Here is a 21,242-nt window from a genome sequence, read left to right on the forward strand (position 1 = left end):
CTGCTTGTTATTTCTATTAAAAAACAAAACAAAACTGCAGTGTGGGCAGCCAGTGTTACCTTGGTGATTTCCTTCCCTCTGTTCTGAGCTGAAATTGTGCAAGGCCAACGTACAAGGGAGGAAATGTTTTCAAGAGTGAAGCTATTACAGAGCAGGGAAAGAAATGGGCCCTTCCCTAGGCCCGGTACTAACCAGCTTAAAATGTGTGTGAGGAAATTATACACAAGCATTTTAATCTAAGGTGGACGAGCTGGTGCATTTTTATAACTAAATGGAATGGGGGACATGAGCTCATTGAGGAGGGTGGGGGCAGTGGCCTCACTCTTGCCTTGCTGCTCAGTCCCCTTACATTCCACAACATCCTGCAGTGATCATTTTTCTCCCCCCGTGAAAGTAATGATTCTTTAAAAGGTCCAGAAGGCACAGTTGATTCCAAGTGAAGCTGACTCAGACTGATGGAGGGAGAGGAAAAGTAGATGCAATTTCATTTCAGGTATCTGAAAGCTATTTACAAATGGGGGCAAAAGACACTGTAGAAATCAGTAGGCAATGTCCCCAAACAGATGATTAAGATGGAACGGGATCACTTAGCAACACCGACTGAATATTCCTCGTCTGGCAGGGAGCCAGCCCAGAGGAATGGAGACACTGCCAGAGGTGACTCGATGCCTCTCCTCTTGGGAGGTTAAACTAATCGCCATGTCGGGAAGGTATCGCCTGTCTTTAAATGTTCCCGGGTCCCAGCTTTGAAGTTTCCTAATGAAAGCTTTGATTTGGAGGCTCTACACTGGGCCCAGAAAGCATGAGCCTCTGGGTTCCAAAAATCGGGTGTGACCCAAGCACAGAGTGTAGTGGGTGCTTTGTTTCCAGTAGCCTCTGTGAATTACCTGTCTGTTACACTTGGGTGATAGGGGAGCTGCTGTGTGCCTGACTTATCTGTGAATATGTGAGAGTTCTTGGTTTCAAAAGATTGTGTTATCTACCCAGTAAGGACCACCAGCCCACTTCCTCCTACTGTTACTTATTACTGTGTTTTCTTAACTCTAAGATATACTTTTTTGCAGCTTGAAATCTCTGAAATTGAGATGGGTCTTACCATTGATAGGGTAATTCCCATTCCCTTTCTCTAAAGAGGGGGTAATGAGTAAATAGGTTATCTTGGCCAATAAAACTGAGACTCTGCCTCCAACCCCTAAGGCTACAAGGGATGAAGGTTGACAGAAGTGAGTAGGAAGGAAGAGGAGTACCCAGGACTGCATATCCAAGACAAGTGGAGGCCAAGGAGGTGGGGCCTGAGTCACCTGTGACCGGACGGTAACTGTCTTAGAATCAGGAAACTAAGCCCACATTTGTTCCCATGCTTTTGTGTTTGCTTTGTTTTCGTTTTGTTTTCCCCATCAGAGCTGTACTGATATGAAAAGGGTCTTTGTCTACACAAGAGAGGAAATTAGGGGTACTTTCCCGGTTACCTTTTATGTCCCTTTTAAATATATGTCCCCTCAGACGTCTAATCTGCTTTCCAGAGCACTGGGGTTCTGCCATCCCCCCAAACTAGCCCAGCACCCACATACCCTCCTGCTCATCATTCCCAGAGCATTTCCCTGACCTTCCCCATTTCTTCAGGGCTCTGTTAGGTGACCAAAGTTACTTCGGAGAAACAAATTTAGGCAAAGACGTTAATAGATAATAATATTCCCCTTCCTTGGATGTTTGCATTTTTAAAGGGGTCTGGCGGACACAAAATATTTTAATTCAAAATAATTGCTTTTGAATTGAGGGATCTTCAGGACACCTGGAAGAACATATTAGAGCAAGAGTGTATTAGTATCCATCAAATCCCATCACATAAGCATCCACATGCTCTGTCTGAGCCCAAAGATTCTGGGCAGCAAGAACTGTCAATTGGAAATGTAAGAATCTACCTCTTTGCTCCTAGCATTTTCATTACAGCTTTGGTGATCCCAACAAAAGAGAGAGAGAGAAAAAGAAAGAAACCAGTTTTTCATTTGTAAATTGCTTACCAATTAGTTTTTAATGAACATTTTATGCTTCTTTCATGATGAAACAGGCTGAGGGTATTTACTCAATCTAATTTCTCCTCAGCTTAACAGGAGCATTTGACCAGTCCCCACAACAAATTCATCAAAACAAACATTCATTCTGCTGTCATTTGAGAGACACTCTGCCAGCCACGGGGAGAGATTAAAAATGTATGAGACATGGTCACTGCTCTCAAGGTACTTAATATCTAAAGGGAGGGAAACATTTAAAAGAGCTCACTAACAGATTCAACACAATGACACACGTAATGGCACAAAGCGTTAGGAAATGAATTGCCAAATTCAGTGCTGTGGTATTTCAGTGGGAAACAGTGTGAATAAAAAGTCATTTTTGGATGAGCTGAATCTAAAGGATGGCATTAAGAACATCTGTTGTTTTTATTCATTTAGTGCCCTTATAACTTTTGGAGAAATTTCCTTTCCCCATTCCCATGGTCCTGCAGGCTGTCAAATACTAGTCCTGCACAGTAAGGAACCTGATCCAGGATGTGTCACTCAGGATTCTTCACCCTCTGACAATAAGAATTGGTCCAAGTGGGCACTTGGCTCACCTTGGGCCAGTCAGAGTCCTTCCCTGGATTGCTGGTTTATACACACGGAGAAAGAGCAGCCCTTTTCTCCTGGGATGGGAAAATTAGAAGGGAATAAATATAGCATTGTTAAAGGACAATTCCTGTCTCATGGAGAAAGCCTTCTTACAGAATGAAGCCAAAATTCAGGAGAAAGCAGAAATAAGAGAAGAAATAGGCATATTCCTGACATCTTTTGAGCACTTAAATGTAGCAAGTCTGAAGGTCCACCTCCTGGTTTTATGGGTGAATAAATCCCCTCTGTATCTGATTTGTCAGATATACCCCTCACCCTTCCTGGAACTCAAATTTCACATTAGTCTTCCTAATATGGTCCCGAAGGATCACTGATGCTCTGTCAAATACTTTTTCCAATCATCTTATCTTTAATTTTGGATAGTTTCTATTGCTATGTATTCAAATTCATTGATCTTTTCTTCTGCATTATCTAATCTACTTAATCCCATCCAGTGATTTTTTTTTTCATTTTAGATATTGTATTTTTTATATCTAGAAGTTCTATTCATTTTGTTTCTTTGTTTGTTTAATTTGTCTTCCATTTCTCCTCTCAACATGTTCATGTTTTCCACTACACCTTGAGTGTATGGAGCATATTTTTAATAGCTCTTTTAAGGCACTTGTCTGCTAATACCATCATCTCTGCCATTTCTAGGTCTATTTCTTTTGACTGGTTATGGGTCACATTTTCCTGCTTTTATACTTTCCTGGTAATTTTTATTGAATGTTGGATATTGCAAATTTTATATTGTTGGACTTGTCTGGCACATAGTTAATTTCCTTGAGATCAGTTTTGTTTCTCTCAACACTTGTTTTTAAGGTTGGTTAAGGCAGGTCTAGAGCAACCTTTAGTCTAGGGCTAATTTAGTCCAATTATTGAGCCAACATCTGCCTGAATGTTCTACCTGATTTTCAGGTATTATGGATCCTATGTGAACTCTAGGTGTTATTCTGTCTACTGCTTTCCCTCCTAGCCTCAAAGAGCTTCAACCTTTGCATGCAGTGGATGATATTCAGCAAAGATTCCAGAAGATCTGCTGAAAATTTCCAGCACTCTCTCTCCTTCTCTCTTGGTATCTTTGTCCCTGTCTCTCTCTCTGTCTCTGAATTAGTCTCCTCTGGTATTATTTTCCTTCCAATTTTAGCTGCCTGAATTCTGATCTCTGTCTCTTCAACTCAGTAAGAACTCTGGGCTTTGTTTGGGCCCTCCTTCTTGGGTTACACCTTGAACTGCCTCCTAATTGGAGCAATTATAGGACTCATCTCATTTACTTCCCTTGTGTTGGGATCACATTGCCTGTTGTTCAAGGTGTGAAAGTAGTTATTTTCTATATTTTGCTTGGCTTTTGAGTTGTTATGGTGGAGGAGCAAAGCTCATAGCAGTTAATCCTTCATGGATGAAAGCAGAAGTCCCAAACTCTAATTATTTTAATTTATTCTTTATCAAAATTTTTCTCAGGGGAATAATCTATAATTTTTTACTTAAGAAAAAACTAAACTTGTGCCCAAATATTAACAAATTTATGCTTATCCTACCTAATTCCTTATTACTATATTACCTATTACTATACTATATTACTTATTACTATGTTACCTCTCCAGCTTTCTACTTGGACTGATCCTAGGAGCCACAAGCTATGAGACATGATTTCATCTGTCAAATGGGAATAATAAAAAGTACTCATAAGTTTGTGGTAAGGATCAAATGAGATGAATTACATAAAGCCTGACATACAATGATTTTTCTGCAAATGGCAACTCTTAATTCCACTAAATGAATCACAGGAAATGGAAACATTGATTTTGTTGAGTGGAGGTCAACATTAGCAGCTCTATTTTTCTAAAAATAAACACAAACAATAAGATACAAACACATTTTCAGTTATGAGTTCATTTGGTGGCAACTTTCTGAACAACAGGACTTGTTAATTTTGTTATGAAAGTTTCTCAAGAGTCCAAAGGTTCATTGAAAATGCATTCCATTCAATTTTTTTGTTGTTCTCTAAATTAGATTTTAAAATAACAATAAAAACTAAATATGAAATGCATAGCTGGCATTGAAATATCTTGCCAAAAAAGCTACCTGTCCCGGTCATCTGAGTCCTAGAGACTTTGGCATCCCAGAAGTGAGATCATGGGAGGAAGGAATGGCTAGACTGGCCTTGAACTTGAAAGATTAATTACATAATTTGTATTTCTGTTAAATCCTGGAAGAAGAAGTAGCAAAATATGGTGTCTGCTTTTCATAAATATTAAAATGCATTAGTTATCTAGGGGGCATTTTGTTCTAGATTTTGTTGTCAAGGTATCATTGATTTCATTTAAAAATAGTACTCCCATCTGATATTTGTACTGGTAGATCACAGTTACTTCTCACTTGGGAAATAATCAGTCCCTTTTAGGTATTTAGGCATTCTTACTCCTTTACACAATGAAGATTTATGAAGTATCTGCTTATTCCAATCTCTCTGCTGGGCTCTTTCATATGCTAGATGACATGTATTCTCATTCTTTCTCTTACAACATGTATAATTATCGCATTTTATAGTTGAGGAAACTGAGGCTGTGAGACAGATTATGATGTGTATAAAAGCACACACCTATTAAGTGGCACTTCTAGAAAACAAATAGGACTGGGCTATTATCCTTGAGAAACACTCTGCCTAGAGTTTTAAAAATATCTTCTAAAGAGTGAAGAATGCCTGAGTCTCAAAAAGACCATGAAAGCACCCGTTACAGTGGGTGGCTGGATGCCTCTCCCAACTCTGAGAGACAGTGCCCGTGGGGGTAATGCTGCCAGCCCCTGTGGACCAAGATCAATGACTTCACCCAGCTTCTGATCCCAGGAAAACAACCTCCAGGGTACTATGCTGTTTCTTCCAGAAGCCTTCCGAAATTTTGCCCCATATCTAAGGAATTAACATATTCTTTAAAGAACGGATGCGACCGAAGCATTTCATTTCCTATTTTACTTCTGTCTATTTGCTCAGTAGTTCTCCATAGAGGTTTGAACAAAGAATTTACTGCAGGGTTTGTATATTCATGCAAATAACATATTTCCCTACAAGACTACACCCTTTGTTCTTCCAGATGCGAAAATATTGGTTTGCTTTCCTAGTTGATTTTAAAGAATTTTGATGCAAATTGTAGTTGGCAGATATTGTATATTCTTCCTTTTGCTCTGAGTGAGAGAAGGCTGTGCTCCTGAACTTGGGATCCCTGTTGCTTCAAGCAGGTGTGGATGTGCCACTGCCAAGATCAAGCTGGTGTGCAGCATGAGTTCCTCCTGGAGACATACATGTTCTGCCTTTGGCCAAAATACTTTGAATTCACTGCTTTATAGTAAGCTTTTCTGATTCTGCAGCTTTATATTTTGATTTCATCAGGTTTTTGGTTTTTTTCTCCTCTCTCTCTATCTCTTGATTTAGTTGAGGGGTAAACTTTTTCCCCTTGGTATAACTTGACATCTCTGTTTTTGGCACATCTATGGAGACTGAAGTAATAGATTGAAGGTGAAAAGAGGTCAGGTGTTAGTGCCATCAGGGCCTCCTGAGAAGAACCAGCAGGGAAGCAGGGAACCCAGAAGCAGCCCTGACTCAGAATCATCCTCCAAGACCAACCCCTGGTCGTCTGAGATGCACTGGGGTGATAAGACCCCATTCTGCAAATCCAGTTTACGTGGACTAATAGAAGTAAGAAACTCTCTCTGGGGGCAGATCTGTGACCCAAACCACTCAAAGTAGAAACACACAACCATTTTGGCTTCCTTCTCTATTTTCGTAGGAGGTTAATAGACACATTTTTACAAAATAAGCACACATTTTTCCTCATTCTTTATAAATCATGATTCTGCCTGTCCCAAGGTAAGTGATGTCACTGATACCCTCACTGATGCCTTTGGACTAACAGCCCACAGACAGACATCCTTTTATGCAAGGGGATGGCGGCTGTGCTACATTAAGGAAATAGCCCTATGTTTTTGCCATAAGTAGACATGAAATAATAGAAAAAAACATATGTTGATCTCTGCCCCTGGTTCCTGAAGCAGAACTTCTAAAACGCTTGTAATTTCCTAAGTGATAGGAACATCTGACACAGATGCATATAATATAATTTGCATAGGTAATGCAAATAAAATCTATACTCTAGTTAAGTGTATTGTGCCAATGTTAATTTCTTAATATTGGTAATTGTACAATGGTTATGGAAGATGTGAACATCAGGAGAAGCTTGATGAATGGAACACAGATACTGTCTGTATTAGTGTTGCAACTTTCATTAAATCTAAAATTATTTCAAAATAAAAGTATTTAAAATTTTAAAATATTTCAAAGCGCTTCTGCAAGGAAATTTGGGGAAGGGTTGTATGGCAGAGCCCTGAGCCTCAAAACATTTGGTCCATGTGAATGCCACAGCAGAAGACGTTCTTAATAAGACAGGATGACCTACTTTGTGGATAGCACCGTACAGCTGACAGAGTCTTGGTGCTCCAGCTGGGTGTCAGGCCTGAGCCTCTGAGGTGGAAGAGCCAAGTTCAGGACATTGGACCACCAGAGACCTCCTGGCCCCACGTAATATCAATCGGCGAGAGCTCTCCCAGAGATCTCTCTCTCAACGCTAAGACCCAGCTCCACTCAACAACCAGCAAGCTCCAGTGCTGGACACCCCATGCCAAACAACTAGCAAGCCAGGAACACAACCCCACCCATTAGGTGAGAGGCTGCCTAAAATCATAATAAGTTCACAGATACCCCAAAACACACCACCAGACGTGGTCCTGCCCACCATAAAGACAAGATCCAGCCCCACCCATCAGAACACAGGCACCAGTCCCCTCCACCAGGAAGCCTACACAACCCACTGAACCAACCTTACCCACTGGAGGCAGACACCAAAAACAATGGGAACTACGGACCTGCAGCCGGAGAAAAGGAGACCCCAAACACGGTAAGTTAAGCAAACTGAGAAGACAGAGAAATACGCAGCAAATGAAGGAGCAAGGTAAAAACCCATCAGACCAAACAAATGAAGAGGAAATAGGCAGTATACCTGAAAAAGAATTCAGAGTAATGATAGTAAAGATGATCCAAAATCTTGGAAATAGAATGGAGAAAATACAAGAAAGTTTTAACAAGGACCTAGAAGAACTAAAGAGCAAACAAAAAATGATGAACAACATAATAAATGAAATTAAAAATTCTCTAGAAGGAATCAATAGCAGAATAGCTGAGGCAGAAGAACAGATAAATGACCTGGAAGATAAAATAGTGGAAATAACTACCAAAGAGCAGAAGAAAGAAGAAAGGATGAAAAGAATTGAGGAGAGTCTCAGAGATGTTTGGGACAACATTAAATGCACCAACATTTGAATCATAGGGGTCCCAGAAGAAGAAGAGAACAAGAAAGGGTCTGAGAAAATATTTGAAGAGATTATAGTTGAAAACTTCCCTAACATGGGAAAGGAAATAGTCAGTCAAGTCCAGGAAGCGTAGAGAGTCCCATACAGGATAAATCCAAGGAGAAACATGCCAAGACACATATTATTCAAACTATCAAAAATTAAATACAAAGAAAAAAACATTAAAAGCAGCAAAGGAAAACCAACAAATAACACACAAGGGAATCCCCATAAGGTTAACAGCTGATCTTTCAGCAGAAACTCTGCAAGCCAGAAGGGAGTGGCAGGACATATTTAAAGTGATGAAAGGGAAACACCTACAACCAAGATTATTCTACCCAGCAATGATCTCATGCAGATTTGATGGAGAAATTAAAACCTTTACAGATAAGCAAAAGCTAAGAGAATTCAGCACCACCAAGCCAGCTTTACAACAAATGCTAAAGGAACTTCTCTAGGAAGGAAACATAAGAGAAGGAAAAGACCTACAATAACAAACACAAAACAATTAAGAAAATGGTCATAGGAGCATACATATCGATAATTACCTTAAATGTAAATGGATTAAATGTAAATGGATTAAATGCTCCAACCAAAAGACATAGACTGGCTGGATGGATACAAAAACAAGACCCATATATATGCTGTCTACAAGAGACCCACTTCAGACCTAGGGACACATACAGACTGAATGTGAGTTGGATGGAAAAAGATATTCCATGCAAATGGAAATCAAAAGAAAGCTGGGGTAGCAATTCTCCTATCAGACAAAATAGACTTTAAAATAAAGACTATTACAAGAGACGAAGAAGGACACTACAGAATGACCAAGGGATCAATCAAAGAAGAAGACAGAACAATTGTAAATATTTATGCACCCAGCATAAAAGCACCTCAATACAAAAGGCAAATGTTAATAGCCATAAAAGGGGAAATCAACAGTAACACAATAACAGTAGGGGACTTTAACACCCCACTTTCACCAATGGAAAGATCATCCAAAATGAAAGTAAATAAGGAAACACAAGCTCTAAATGACACATAAAACAAGATGGACTTAATTGATATTTAGAGGGCATTTCATCCAAAAACAACAAAATGCACTTTCTTCTCAACTGCTCCTGGAACATTCTCCAGGACAGACCATATCTTGGGTCACAATTCAAGCCTTGGTAAATTTAAGAAAATTGAAATCGTATCAAGTATCATTTCTGACCACAATGCCATGAGACTAAATATCAGTTACAGGAAAAAAAATACAAACACGAGGAGGCTAAACAGTATGGTACTAAAAACCAAGAGCTCACTGAAGAAATCAAAGAGGAAATAAAAAAATACCTAGAAACAAATGACAATGAAAACACGATGGCCCCAAAACCTATGGGATGCAGCAAAAGCAGTTCTAAGAGGGAAGTTTATAGCAATATAATCTTACTTCAAGAAACAAGAAACATCTCAAATAAATAACCTAACCTTACACCTAAAGCAATTCGAGAAAGAAGAACAAAAAACCCCCCAAAGTTAGCAGAAGGAAAGAAATCATAAAGATGAGATCAGAAATAAATGAAAAAGAAATGAGGAAACAATAGCAAAGATCAATAAAACTAAAAGCTGGTTCTTTGAGAAGATAAACAAAATTGATAAACCATTAGCCAGACTCATCTAGAAAAAAAGGGAGAAGACAAATCAACAGAATTAGAAATGAAAAAGGAGAAGTAACAACTGACATTGCAGAAATACAAAGGATCATGAGAGATTACTACAAGCAACTCTATGCCAATAAAATGGACAACCTGGAAGAAATGGACAAATTCTTAGAAAAGCACAATCTTCTGAGACGGAACCAGGAAGAAATAGAAAATATAAACAGACCAATCACAAGCACTGAAATTGAGACTGTGATTAAAAATCTCCCAACAAACAAAAGCCCAGGACCAGGTGGCTTCAGAGGAGAATTCTATCAAACATTTAGAAAAGAGATAACACCTATCCTTCTCAAACTCTTCCAAAATATAGCAGATGGAGGAACACTCCCAAACTCATTCTACAAGGCCACCATCACCCTGAGAACAAAACCAGACAAAAGATGTCACACACACACACACAAAAACTACAGGCCAATATCACTGATGAACATAGATGCAAAAATCCTCAACAAAATACTAGCAAACAGACTCCAACAGCACATTAAAAGGATTAAACACCATGATCAAGTGGGGTTTATCCCAGGGACACAAGGATTCTTCAATATATGCAAATCAATCAATGTGATACACCATATTAACAAATTGAAGGAGAAAAACCATATGATCATCTCAATAGACGCAGAAAAAGCTTTCAACAAAATTCAACACCCATTTATGATAAAAAACTCTCCAGAAAGGAGGCATAGAGGGAACTTACCTCAACATAATAAAGGCCATATATGACAAAGCCACAGCCAACATCGTTCTCAATGGTGAAAAACTGAAACCATTTCCTCTAAGATCAGGAACAAGACAAGGATGTCCACCCTCACCACTATTATTCAACATAGTTTTGGAAGTTTTAGCCACAGCAATCAGAGAACAAAAAGGAATAAAAGGAATCCAAAACAGAAAAGAAGAAGTAAAACTGTCACTGTTTGCAGATGACATGATACTATACATAGAGAATCCTAAAGGTGCTACCAGAAAACTACTAGAGCTAATCAATGAATTTGGTAAAGTAGAAGGATACAAAATTAATGCAAAGAAATCTCTTGTATTCCTATACACTAATGATGAAAAATCTCAAAGAGAAATTAAGGAAACACTCCCATTTACCACTGCAACAAGAAGAATAAAATACCTAGGAATAAACCTACCTAAGGAGACAAAAGACCTGTAAGCAGAAAACTATAAGACACTGATGAAAGAAATTAAAGATGATACAAACAGATGGAGAGATATACCTTCTTCTTTGATAGGAAGAATCAGCATTCTGAAAATGACTATACTACCCAAAGCAATCTACAAACTCAATGCAATTCCTATCAAACTACCAATTGCATTTTTCACAGAATGAGAACAAAAAATTTCACAATTTGTATGGAAAAACACAAAAGACCCTGAATAGCCAAAGCAACCTTGAGAAAGAAAAACGGAGCTGGAGGAATCAGGCTCCCTGACTTCAGACTATACTACAAATCAAGTACAGTAATCAAGACAGTATGGTACTGACACAAATATAGAAATATAGATCAATGGAACAGGACAGAAAGCCCAGAGATAAACCCACACACATATGGTCACCTTAGCTTTGATAAAGGAGGCAAGAATATAGAATGGAGAAAAGACAGACTCTTCAATAAGTGGTGCTGGGAAAACTGGACAGCTGCATGTAAAAGAATGAAATCAGAACACTTCCTAACACTGTATACAAAAATAAACTCAAAATGGATTAAAGACCTAAATCTAAGGCCAGACACTATAAAACACTTAGAGGAAAACATAGGCAGAACACCCTATGACATAAATCACAGCAAGATCCTTTTTGACCCACCTCCTAGAGAAATGGAAATAAAAACAAAAATAAACAAATGGGACCTAATGAATCTTAAAAACTTTTCCACAGCAAAAGAAACCATAAACAAGACAAAAAGACAACTCTCAGAATGGGAGAAAATATTTGCAAATGAATCAACTGAGAAAGGATTAATCTCCAAAATATACATGCAGCTCATGCAGCGCAATATCAAAAAAACAAAAAACCCAATCCAAAAATGGGCAGAAGACTTAAATAGACATTTCTCCAAAGAAGATATACAGATTGCCAACAGGCACAAGAAAGGATGTTCAACATCACTAATCATTACAGAAATGCAAACCAAAACTACAATGAGGTATCACCTCACACTGGTCAGAATGGCCATCATCAAAAAATCTGCAAACAATAAATGCTGGAGAGGGTGTGGAGAAAAGGGAACACTCTTGCACTGTTTTGGGGAATGTAAATTGATACAGCCACTATGTAGAACAGTATGGAGGTTCCTTAAAAAACTAAAAATAGAATTACCGTATGACCCAGCAATCCCACTACTGGACATATTCCCTGAGAAACCATAATTCAAAAAGAGTCATGTACCACAATGTTCATTGCAGCACTATTTACAATAGCCAGGACATGGAAGCAATCTAAGTGTCCATCGACAGATGAATGGATAAAGAAGATGTGGCACATATATACAATGGAATATTACTCAGCCATAAAAAGAAACAAAATTGAGTTATTTGTAGCGAGGTGGATGGACCTAAAGTCTCATACAGAGTGAAGTAAGTCAGAAAGAGAAAAACAAATACCGTATGCTATCGCATATGTATGGAATCTAAAAATAAAAGTGGTTCTGAGGAACCTAGGGGCAGGACAGGAATAAAGATGCGGACATAGAGAGTGGACTTGAGGACACAGGGAGGGGGCAGGGTAAACTGGGACGAAGTGAGAGAGTGGCATGGACGTATATACACTACCAAATGTAAAATAGATAGCTAGTGGGAAGCAGCCGCATGGCACTGGGAGATCAGCTCGGTGCTTTGTGACCATCTAGATGGGTGGGATGGGGAGGGTGGGAGGGAGATGCAAGAGGGAGGGGATATGAGGATATATGTATACGCAGAGCTGATTCACTTTGTTATACAGCAGAAACTAACACAACATTGTGGGGCAATTATACTCCAATAAAGATGTTAAAGAAAAACAAATAATAAAGTTTACGGAACCAAAAAAGTAAAAAAAATATTTTAAAGAGACAAAAAAGTACATTACTGACTGGTGGGAAGGGAGGACTATAGAGAATCATTTCACATGCACTATTAAGCACCTACAATATGCTGAATGTCTTTGAAAATGCTGGCAATATCAAATAAAATTTTATTACCACACTTAAGGGTCTGACTTATGGTCTCGTAGAGAGATGTACACTATATGTTACTGCTGCCATGATTGACATCTAGACAAGAAAAAGCAGAAGCAGAAAGAAGAGAGTTCAATTACAAGGGCATGTTGGGTAAAAGGCAGGGGGGTCAGTGTCTGGAAAGCCTTCTTAGAGAAAGTGATTCTTAATCTGAGTTATAAGAGATGAGTTTTAGAGTTTTGGAAAAGCCCAGAGGACATTCTTGAAGCCTAGAATCAGGCAAGTGAGTGCAGAATATCTCTGGTGTAGCAGTGTCCTCCACCAAACCACCCTGATTTCCCTAAAGATACTTGGTCCAGTGTTTCATGTATAACTTTTAAGATGATTTTTTACCCTTTATTAATTTTAGGAAATATACCTGAATCTCATCTTTAAACAGAGACATATCTCTGAAAGAACTCCAGTTACCCTTAAACTTTGAAGTGTTCTGTTCATAATTTTAAATTAGCCTATAATCTCAAACCTTATTGTGTTTAGATGATATTGAATTTCCTTGAATGAAATTACAAAGGGTGGTTTAGGAACCTTTCCAATGTCAAGGGGAAGAAGTGGTACATCTTCTTGAGAGGAATTTTTGAATGTATGGAGTGACTACTAGTTTCCCTGCTTTGGAGTCCCTTTAGCTGCTGAGATATGGTCTGGAGATCATTTATGAATCTCAAAGGGATGAAGACAACATTTTTGCCAACTGAGTTGTTTAGTTCTGTTCATTGTTTTTGATCATTATGGAATGCCAACGGCAATGTTGGTGAAACATTGAGAAGTCAATCCACATGTTTGGAAATACAGCAAAGGATATATAAGAAAGATTTTATCCACCCATCCATCCATTTATCCATCCATCCATCCATCCATTTAGCAATATTTATTGAGTACCTACTGCATACGTAACACTGTGCTAAGGACACAACAGTGTGCAAAGTAAACTTGGTCCCTCCTCTGGGCAAGCTCATACCTCATGGAGAACGAAGACAAGAGAATAGGCATTTATACCCAATGTGAGAAGAACTCTCAGAGGGGTGAGCAGAGGGGTTGAGTTGACCCCAGCCTGGTTTGAAGCAGGCCAGTCGATCTATAGCCTCTAACAGGAGAGTGGAATGCCGGCCACAAGGTGTATAGGTGTTTTCTGGACTTGGGTAGGAAAATGGGGGGAAGGAGAAGCATTTGTGCAAAGTGTCAGAGAAGCCCTTCCCCCCTTGCTACCTCATTGATATGAAGTACCCCATCAGTGTGTGCACAAAAATCCCCTAATGGCATCAGAACTTCCTGCTTTGTTAGGCTAGAGCCATTGGGCACTAAGGAACAATTCTGGTGACAAGAATGGAAAGCTACAGGAACTTCTGCTTCTTTTGCACGGTGGCTTATTTGCTTTCTTATTTTTCCCCCTAATCTTTGAGCCAACTGGTCTCTGAGGATTGGAAAGGATATGAGGAGGTCTTAACCTGTACCCATCTGCATCCCTTCATCCCACATTGATTTATTTCCTTGTGCTGCAATGATGTGTATAAATGACTAAGATGGGTTCAGCCCCTGCTGAACTAGAACCTTCCTAGGGTCTCCAGCTCCATTATTCTAAACTACCCATCTTTCCATCCCTGGCCTTGAGCCCTGATATCTTACTGCGAATTGACCCCAGCTAAAAACGGCCTTCAAATTATTTTGTATTGGCTTCCCAGGTCTAAAAATCTTCCAGGGTATTAGTTGCAATCACTACCTATCAACTGCCACCCTCACCCAAAATAATGCTTCCTCCATCACAGGAACCCCAATGAACAGTATCTTTCTCTCTGGCTACATGAGTTCTGAAATCCAATCTAGCACAGCCCTTGATGCACTTGGAAACAGAAGACAGGATTGAGAGACAGGCACCCAGTGAGTTTAAGTCCCTGATTAGTGGAAATTGTTTATTAAAATATCAGTGGTCTATTATATTTGTTTAGCAGTGGCATACCTAGCATATTATTTTTTACAGATTTCTGAGGTATACTCAACACACAAAGTGCACACATTTAAAGTGTACAATTTGATAAGTTTTGACATATATACACACTTGTGAAACCATCACATAGTTAAGATAATGAACATATCTATCATTCCCAAGTTTCCTTATTCTCCTTTGTTTCTCATAAAATGTGCTAAAGTTTAGATTTCTTTGGCCATGAAAGAAAAAAATGCTAGTTTCATAAACAGATGTAACTCTAACTGTATATTGCCATCGAAGTAAGAAGCAGCATCCCACAATGGAGTCCATTTAGCATCATTCTAGCAAGATGGAGTTGCTGAACAGGTTGATAGAAGACTATGTGACCCGGCCACAGACTGGACATCTAGCCTAGCTAGTCAGCGAGGTATTCTGATGTGTGTTGTCTTGATGAATGTTCCCCATTCCAGTGCTTCCCAAGGCTGGATTAGGTGTTCCACTATGTACTCCCATAGCATCTTACCCTTACTCTTGAAATAAAATTATACCATTGCATTGCAAAAGCTATTTATTTTTTCTTTCCCCACTATGATGTCAAGAACAATCTTCATTCATCGCTGTATCCCTGATGCAATGCCTAACACAAAACAGAGTTCAATGCATTCTTGCTGAAGAGAAAAATTAATGAGTCTTGATTTTCCTGAAAGCATCTGGGCAGATGGCTAGGAAGGGACTCAAAGTGCACGACTTACTAGTGACATGATATAGTAACATCATCTTTGAGTCTAAAAGCAGCCTATTTCACCAATCAGGAGGGCTTAAATCACATCCTATCAAACACTGCCATCACTGAGAAATGTTTCTTTAAGGTGATATCCTTATTGAACCATGTCCAGATTTATGAAGAAAAAAATATTGGAGGAAGAACAGATAGAAGGTGAGCTTTCTTTTTCTTTTATAATTAATTGTAAAGAGATTCATTTGTTTGCCCACACATTCTACACACTGCCTACATGGTTTTTGGAATATTTGAGTTTTCCTTTGAAATTATCTTAAAAGAGAAAGCATTGCTTCTGAGAGTTATGAAATCTCAAAGGCAGTTAGAAATTCATTTATCACTTTAATGCAGAAAGATAAACAAGGGTATTAGCAAAGACACTCCATTATGCTGCAGCAACGTTCCATTTTAGCTTTGGCTTTGGCTCTACGTGAGGATTCTGTACTAATGGAAACATTGATCTTACTTCCAACATTGCATTCCAGCATTCTCCTAAAATTCAAATTTGTCTTCAGCATTTCCATTTGTTTCTAAGCACGGTGAATTAAATCTTCCCTGCGGTTATGCTTAATATCACAGTCTATTGCATGTTGTCCTGAACACCACACCACCTACACTCCACAACAAATTGCTATATAGTGATCTTCTAGGCTCCACAAATACACAATACAAAGATTATAACAGATCTTATCAGAGTCTGCTGCAATCATTCATATGTCTGAATAAGTGGACTGGGAGATCTGTGAGGTTTTATCAACTTACGTAGAATTTTCACAAATTTGTCTAGATAGGATCAGCTTACAAGAATATAAATTACAGGGACTTTCCTGGTGGCAGAGTAGTTAAGAATCCACCTGCCAAGGCAGGGGACACAGGTTCAATCCCTGGTCTGGGAAGATCCCACATGCCGTGAAGCAACTACGCGTGTGCACCACAACTACTGAACCCGCGTGCCACGACTACTGAAGCCTGTGCACCTACAGCCTGTGCTCCACAACAAGAGAAGCCACTACAATAAGAAGCATGCACAGAGATTGGATCAAGATGGCAGAGTAGAAGGATGTGTGCTCACTCCCTCTTGCAAGAGCACAGGAATCACAACTAACTGCTGAACAATCATCAATAGGAAGACACTTGGACTCACCAAAAAAGATACCCCACATCCAAAGACAAAGGAGAAGCTGCAATGAGACATTAGGAGGGGTGCAATCACAATAAAATCAAATCCTATAACAGCTGGGTGGGTGACTCACAAACTGGAGAACAATTATACCACAGAAGTCCACCCACTGCAGTGAAGGTTCTGAGCCCCATGTCAGGCTTCCCAACCTGGGGGTCCAGCAACGGGAGGAGGAATTCCCAGAGAATCAGACTTTGAAAGCTAGTGGGATTTGACTGCAGGACTTCGACAGGACTGGGGGAAACAGAGACTCCACTCTTGGAGGGCACACACAAAGTGGTGTGCACATCAGGACCCAGGGGGAAGGAGCAGTGACCCCATAGGAGACTGAACCAGACCTACCTGCTAGTGTTGGAAGGTCTCCTGCAGAGGCGGGGGTTGGCTGTGGCTCACCACAGGGACAGGGACACTGGCAGCAGAAGTTCTGGGCAGCACTCCTTGGCGAGAGCCCTCCCAGAGTCTGCCATTAGCCCCACCAAAGAGCCTGTAGGCTCCAGTGCTGGGTCACCTCAGGCCAAACAACCAACACTGAGGAAACTCAGCCCCACCCATCAGGAGATAAATGGATTAGTTTTACTGAGCTCTGCCCACCAGAGCAACAGCCAGCTCTACCCACCACCAGTCCCTCCCATCAGGAAGTTTACACAAGCCCCTTAGATAGCCTCATCTACCAGAGGGCAGACAGCAGAAGCAAGAAGAACTGCAATTTTTCAGCCTGTGGAATGAAAACCACATTCAAAGAAAGACAGACAAAATGAAAAGGCAGAGGACTGTGTACCAGATGAAGGAACAAGATAAAACCCCAGAAAATCAACTAAATGAAGTGGAGATAGGCAACCTTCCAGAAAATGAATTCAGAATAATGATAGTGAAGATGATCCAGGACCTTGGAAAAAGAATGGAGACAAAGATCGAGAAGATGCAAGAAATGTTTAACAAAGACCTAGAAGAATTAAAGAACAAACAAACAGAGATGAACAATACAATAACTGAAATGAAAAATATACTAGAAGGAATCAATAGCAAAATAACTGAGGCAGAAGAACAAATAAGTGACCTGGAAGACAGAACAGTGGAATTCACTGCCATGGAAGAGAACAAAGAAAAAAGAATGAAAAGAAATGAAGACAGCCTAAGAAACCTCTGGGACAACATTAAACACACCAACATTCACATTATAGGGGTCCCAGAATGAGAAGAGAGAGAGAAAGGACCTGAGAAAAGAGTTGAAGAAATTATAGTTGAAAACTTCCCTAACATGGGAAAGGAAATAGCCACCCAAGTCCAGGAAACACAGAGAGTCCCAGGCAGGATAAACCCAAGGAAAAACACACCGAGACACATCGTAATTAAATTGACAAAAATTAAAGACAAAGAGGGACTTCCCTGGTGGCGCAGGGGTTAAGAATCCGCCTGCCAATGCAGGGGACACAGGTTCGAGCCCTGGTCCAGGAAGATCCCACATGCCATGGAGCAACTAAGCCCATGCTCCGCAACTACTGCGCCCACGTGCTGCAACTACTGAAGCCCGTGCTCCTAGAGCCCGTGCTCTGCAACAAGAGAAACCACCACAATGAGAAGCCTGCACACCACAACGAAGAGTAGCCCCCGCTCGCCGCAACTAGAGAAAGCTCACATGCAGCAATGAAGACCCAACGCAGCCATAAACAAATAAATAAAATTAAGGACAAAGAAAAATTATTAAAAGCAACAAGGGAAAAACAACAAATACATACATACAAGGGAACTCCCATAAGGTTAACAGCTGATTTCTCGGCAGAAACTCTACAAGCCAGAAGGGAGTGGCACCATATATTTAAAGTGATGAAAGGGAAGAACCTATAACAAAGATTACTCTACCTGGCAAGGATCTCATTTAGACTCGACAGAGAAATCAAAAGCTTTACAGACAAGCAAAAGTTAAGAGAATTCAGCACCACCACACCAGCTCTACAACAAATGCTAAGGGAACTTCTCTACGTGGGAAACACAAGAGAAGAAAAGGACCTACAAAAACAAACCCAAAACAATTAAGAAAATGTTCATAGGAGCATACATATAGATAATTACCTTAAATGTGAATGGATTAAACACTCCAACCAAAAGACACAGGCTCACTGAATGGATACAAAAACAAGAGCTGTATATATGCTGTCTACAAGAGACCCATTTCAGACCTAGTGACACATACAGACTGAAAGTGAGGGGATGGAAAAAGATATTCCAAGCAAATGGATATCAAAAGAAAGCCGGAGTAGCAATACTCATATCAGATAAAATAGACTTTGAAATTAAGAATGTTAGAAGAGACAAGGAAGGACACTACATAATGATCAAGGAATCACTCCAAGAAGAAGATATAACAATTATAAATATATATGCACCAACATAGGAGCGCCTGAATACATAAGGCAAATGCATAAGGCATATGGTAGTTCTAAAAATAGAACTACCATATGACCCAGCTATCCCACTAGTGGGCATATACCCTGAGAAAACCATAACTCAAAAAGACACATGCACCCCAATGTTCATTGCAGCACTATTTACAATAGCCAGGTCATGGAAGCAACCTAAATGCCCATCGACAGATGAATGGATAAAGAAGATGTGGTACATAGATACAGTGGAATATTACTCAGCCATACAAAGGAATGAAATTGGGTCATTTGTAGAGATGTGGACTGACCTAGAGACTGTTGTACAGAGTGAAATAAGTCAGAAAGAGAAAAACAAATATCATATATTAATGCATATATGTGGAATCTAAAAAATGGTACAGATGAACCAGTTTGCAAGGCAGAAACAGAGACACAGATGTAGAGAACAAACGTTTGGACACCAAGTGGGGAAAGCGGGGTGGAGGCAGTGGTGGTGGGATGAATTGGGAGATAGGGATTGACATATAAACACTAATATGTATAAAATAGATAACTAATAAGAACCTGCTGTATAAAAAAATAAATAAAATAAAATTCAAAAAAATGAAAAGAAGCACGCACACCGCAACAAAGAGTAGCCCCTGCTCACTGCAACTAGAGAAAGCCCACACACAGCAATGAAGCCCAGCGTAGCCAAAAATAAATAAATAAAATAAATTAATTTTTAAAAAAAGAATATAAATTACAGCCCTAAAGCAGGAAATAAAACCAAGAGCACAAAAAATAAAAATAAAGATAGTTTCTACATTCTCCTTCCCAAGGAGAATTCAAGAGAATTTAATTTAACTCTCCTTTGGAAATTCCACTTACCATTACAATTATGTATTTGACAATTTCTACACGTATTAATTGTTCTTTTAACAAACTTCACTAAAGTCTTACTTTAATCCACTTTTAAAAGATACTAATACAAACACACCTGCTGTCAAGAAGTTTGAATCATAGTGGAAAAAATAGGCACAAAAAACAACTGCAACACAACACAAACTGTCTATACAAGTAGAAACTTATACACAGGGTGTCCCAGAAGCCTGGAGAACACGCACAGAAAGCTTGTTGATTATGGGACAGATGTGAGTGATGGCCAAGGAACCCTCCCACAGAGAGGCCATGCTTGAGCTGGATCTAAAGGCTGTATAGGAATTTTCTCTCAGGATATGAAAGGAAGGGGAATCCAGACAAAGAGCACAGCACAGGAGGTATTAGAGGGCAGAGCATACTTTGAAAACAGGCAAAGTATGTCAGGGAGTGTTTGGAAATGAGCTCAAGAGGTAACCAGGAAAGAGTCTTGTATCCCTGCTGTGTAGTTTCGAACTTGACCCTATGGGAAATAGATAACCAATGCAACATTTAAGCTCAATTATAACAGAGTCATATTTATATCTTAGAATGATCACAAACGAAAATGTAGTACAATATTTTGCAAAGAATCTTCCTAGGAACATTGGCATATTAAGAGTCATGACTTAAAATGATTTCTGGTCAAGTAAATTTGGGGAAATGATGGGTTAAGCATACTTAAACTATTTAAGCTTACTTAAACTTTTCAAAATCTTGAACGTGTTCATCTTTGTTTTGTTTCTCCAAGAAAAGAGCTATGCAACTTTTCCCACTTATTTCACTATGGAAACCTTTTGTTTTTCTCTTCACCAAATATCTCGTAGGATTAGGGTTCCCAAGAATACACTTGGTGTGATAGTCTCCTGGCTGTTCTCTCTGCTCTGAGTTTTTTGATAGCTTTCGATTTTCCCTGACAAAAAGGTTGCTTTGCACAGGATGTGCTGAGCAAGATTTACCTTCATTCATCACTGTACTACTCATTCATCAGTGGCAGTTTCTGAAGGTGTTAACTGGAATACTAACCACTCTTCCTGACTATTAAAAATTACTGAAGGTCAAAGATGAACAACTTGCTCTATCATCATGCATTTTCCATGCTGGTGAAAA

This window comes from Balaenoptera physalus (genome assembly GCF_965194825.1).
Source record: "Balaenoptera physalus genome assembly, chromosome: 18".
NCBI classification, from domain to species: Eukaryota; Metazoa; Chordata; class Mammalia; order Artiodactyla; family Balaenopteridae; genus Balaenoptera; species Balaenoptera physalus.